We start from the raw sequence: 4,179 nt of genomic DNA on the forward strand, positions 1-4,179 counted from the left end.
ATTGACGTTTAGAACATCAATTGGTATCAGAGCAGGTTATCCTTGAAGAGGCTAACACCTTAGGAAAAGATCAACATGAGTGCACCACCTGGGAACTGGGAAGGGCAATCCACTATTAGGCCTCCACTTTTCAATGGTCAGTACTATTCTTGGTGGAAGAACATGATGAGGGATCACATCCTAGGAGAAGACTATGAACTCTGGGACATAGTCACTGATGGTCCTCTAGCAACTACAAAGAAGAATGCTGAAGGAGTGGATGTGCCAAAAACTAGAGCTGACTGCACTACTGAGGATTTAAGAAAATGGGAGAAAAATGCTAAGGCCAAGAAATGGCTTGTGTGTGGACTTGGTCCAGATGAGTATAGTAGAATTCAAAGTTGTACCACTGCTAAGGAAATCTGGGATACTTTGCAAGTTGCACATGAAGGAACACCTCAAGTGAAGAGGTCCAGAGGAAGACTGCTCTATTCTCAATATGAGAATTTCACCATGAAGGAAGGGGAAACCATCCAAGAGATGTATACAAGGTTCACCACACTGACAAATGAACTTAAGTCTCTTGGAAGGGTTATTCTTGAAGAAGACAAAGTTGAGAAGATTTTGACAAGGGTACTGCCAATCTCTTGGGAAAGCAAAATCACAGCTATTCAGGAATCAAAGAACATTGCCACTCTCAAGTTGGATGAGCTAATTGGAAATCTCACTGCCTATGAACTTAGAAGGCAAACCATGAAGATGGATGCACCTAAGAAGGAAAGGAGCCTGGCATTCAGAATCATTGAAGGTGCTGATCTAGATGAGGATGAAATGACCATGATCACAAAGGATTTTAAGAAGTACCTAATAAGAGAAAATGGTCCTTCAAGAAATGGAAGCTACAACAAACCAAGGGTTCCTGAAAAACAAACCAATGAGGGGTGCTACAAGTGTGGGAAGACTGATCACCACATCAAAAATTGCCCTCAATGGGAAATTGAATGGAAGAAGGAAAGAGCTGAACGAAGGAACAGGAAGAAGGAACAGGTTCATCCCAAGAAGAACAAAGGATCAATAAAGACTATGGTTGCTGCTTGGGGTGAAAGCTCAGATGATGACTCAGAAGACGAAGATGGAGATGAACAAGCACTTATGGCAATTGGGAAATCCGATGAGGAATCTGAGGTAAGTATAATTCATCTCAAAGACAAGATTAAGTTTTTGTCTAAAGAAAGTCTATCTGAATTACTTCTAGATTTCATTGATGAATTTGAAGTTATAAACAATGAAAAGGAACAGTTGTCTAAGGAGTGTGTGATTCTGAAAGCTAAGTGCAAAAACCTGGAACTTAGGGCTAATAAGAGTATAGTAAAAATGCTGAGTTGAAGAACCAGGTTCATGAACTTGACACCACAGTCCTAGAGCTTAAATCTGAAAATCTAAAATTGAAATTAGGAACTGGTAAAAAGAAATCTGATCACACACAACTCACTTTAGAAGAAAATGTAGGAAAAATGAAAGATGAGCTGTACAAAAGAGATGAGCAGATTAAAGTCCTAAAAGAAGATCTAGGAAAGGTGAAACATGAATTAGACAGAACTTGCAAATGGAACAAGGCCTCTGATGCACTCTCTTGGTTGCAAGAGCATCACAGTAGCAACAAAAGAGGACTTGGCTATGGGACTCAAGCACCAAAGTGGGACCCTAAAAGCAAGTACCTCACACTTCCTGAGAACAAAATTTGCGCACATTGTAAAACTGGTCACTATAAAAGTGAATGTATTGCAAAAAAAAAGGCTAGTCAAAAGAATAAAGAATTTGTTCAAGGAAAAAATAGGCTGCCAGGTTGGGCTAAAAAGAATTTGATTCACCCTTTTGCCTATAGAAAGGGACCAAAACTAGTTTGGGTTCCTAAGACTAACCCTTGATTTCCTTTCGCGGTTCCAAGTGAAGGGGAGCAGCCAAATATAATACATGGATAGTGGCTGTTCAAAGCATATGACAGGAAGCAAGAACCAGTTCCTTTCACTTGAGGACCTCAAAGGAGGTAATGTCTCCATTGGAAATGGGAAGAAAGGTGAGATCATTGGGGTTGAAAAGGTAGGTAAGACTGACTCTCACTCTATTGAGAATGTCTACTTGATAGATGGCCTAAAGTACAGTCTAATCAGTGTATCACAATTATGTGATAAAGGTAACTTGGTAGCATTGACCACTACCAAATATTTTGTGATTAATCTTACCATTGACAAGATTGTTTTGCAGGGAAAAAGAGTAAACAATACATGCATTGTAGATTTGTCCACACTTTCAGAAAAAGAACTCACTTGCTTAAGTGTGTTGGACAATGATCCCCTCCTTTGGCACAAGAGACTTGGACATGCAAGTCTTAGTCAACTCAACAAATTAGTCTCCAAGGACCTGGTGATAGGGCTGCCTAACATCAAGTTCAAGGAAGACAAAGTTTGTGAGGCTTGTGCAAGGGGGAAGCAGGTAAGATCCTCTTTTAAATGCAAGAAAGTGGTAAGTACCACCAGAACGATGGAACTGGTCCATATGGATCTCTGTGGTCCAATGAGAATATTAAGCAGAGGTGGTAAAAGATATGTGATGGTGCTTGTTGATGATTACTCTAGGTTTACTTGGACATTGTTTTTAACATCTAAAGATGAAGCATTTGATATGTTTGCTTCTTTTGTTAGAAAAACTCAGAAACAACTAGGTAATCAACTTGCATCAATTAGGTCTCATGGAACTAAATTTGAAAATCCTAAGTTCCCTGAATTTTTGCATGCTACATCATAAATAGTTGCATGACTAGACCTCTTGTTAAGAAGATTCCCTATGAGTCACTTAAAGGGAGAAAGCTAAATATATCCCATCTTAGGGCAATTATATGCAAGTGCTTTGTTCACAATAATGGCAAAGACTCCCNCAGAGTCTTGGTACAGGAGAGTGAGGCAAAGGATATTGAGATAGCAAGGCTGAAGACACGATTGGTTGAGGTAGAATCTGAGAGAGATGTTCTCAGAACTGAACTTGCAAGGGAAAAGGAGAAGAATGATGGAATTCTTGACATGCTGAAACTTCTCCAAGCAAATAACCCAGCCCCTACCTCTTCCAAGCCTTAAATCCTAACCTAGTGTAGATCAACCAGTGACCCAATTCGGGACTTTGTTTCTTTTGCTCATGTTTTCAGTATTTTTATTTCTTCTTATGCTTTGTGGTAGAATCTTATCAATCATCAATGAAATTCACTGCCTTTTGCTCTAACTGTTTGTTTATATTTCTTTGATGGTTAAAATTCTTAGCTTGATCTATGATGATTAATCCATGTTTGCATTTGAAGTAGCCCCAGTGGCCATGAGTAAGTTTTAAAATCTGGTTATCTCACATTTTTTATGCAACTTTTCGATGATGCCAAAAGGGGGAAAAAGGTTGTGCTTTAAACAAGTGATGTTTACACTTTGAACAGTGATGTTTATAACCTAATATACCTGGTCCTTGATGATAAGTGATATAAAGGAAAAATGTTTCTAACATTGTGTTGATGTTTGAGCTGAGTTCTGGCAGGGCCTAAGTGTATGAAAAGCACAGTGTTTGTCATCATCAAAAAGGGGGAATTTGTTGGCCCAAGTAAAGGTTAGTTTTGAAGACTGACAAAGGAACTCAGACATGAACCAGGTCCATCCAGTGGTCCATCCCTCAGGTTCACAAAAACGGGCAGATTCAAGCATGTGGGATGCACGTGAAGGAGATAAGCTTAACTTGATGTATTTAATATCTCCTGATCGAAAAGGTTGCATAATTGATAAGGAGAAGGACTCCTTAATCAAAGAGAACACTATCCAAGATAGGGAAGGAGTTAGAAGTTGAAATCAACTACAACACTTCCACCAAGGAAGAGTTGCATCAGAACTCTAGTTATTTCTTCATCTACTAACTCTATAAATTGCAGGATGTTCTCATATTAAATTGGTTGCACAAAAACGCAGAAGTTAAACGTGAATTGGGAGCAAATAGCAAGGCTTTTTGCAAGCAGTCCGTGTGTGATTCAAGTGTGCAAACCTGAAGCTACATGAACCAGATTGAAGAACCAGCTCCATAAAGAGTTTTATGTGTCTTTCTTTATTTCTAGTTCAATTGTAGTAGGTGTTTCATATTGTACCTTTCAGCTTTATCTAGAAGCAATTGTAATAG

Source organism: Nicotiana attenuata, unplaced genomic scaffold, assembly GCF_001879085.1.
Source record: "Nicotiana attenuata strain UT unplaced genomic scaffold, NIATTr2, whole genome shotgun sequence".
Taxonomy (NCBI): domain Eukaryota; kingdom Viridiplantae; phylum Streptophyta; class Magnoliopsida; order Solanales; family Solanaceae; genus Nicotiana; species Nicotiana attenuata.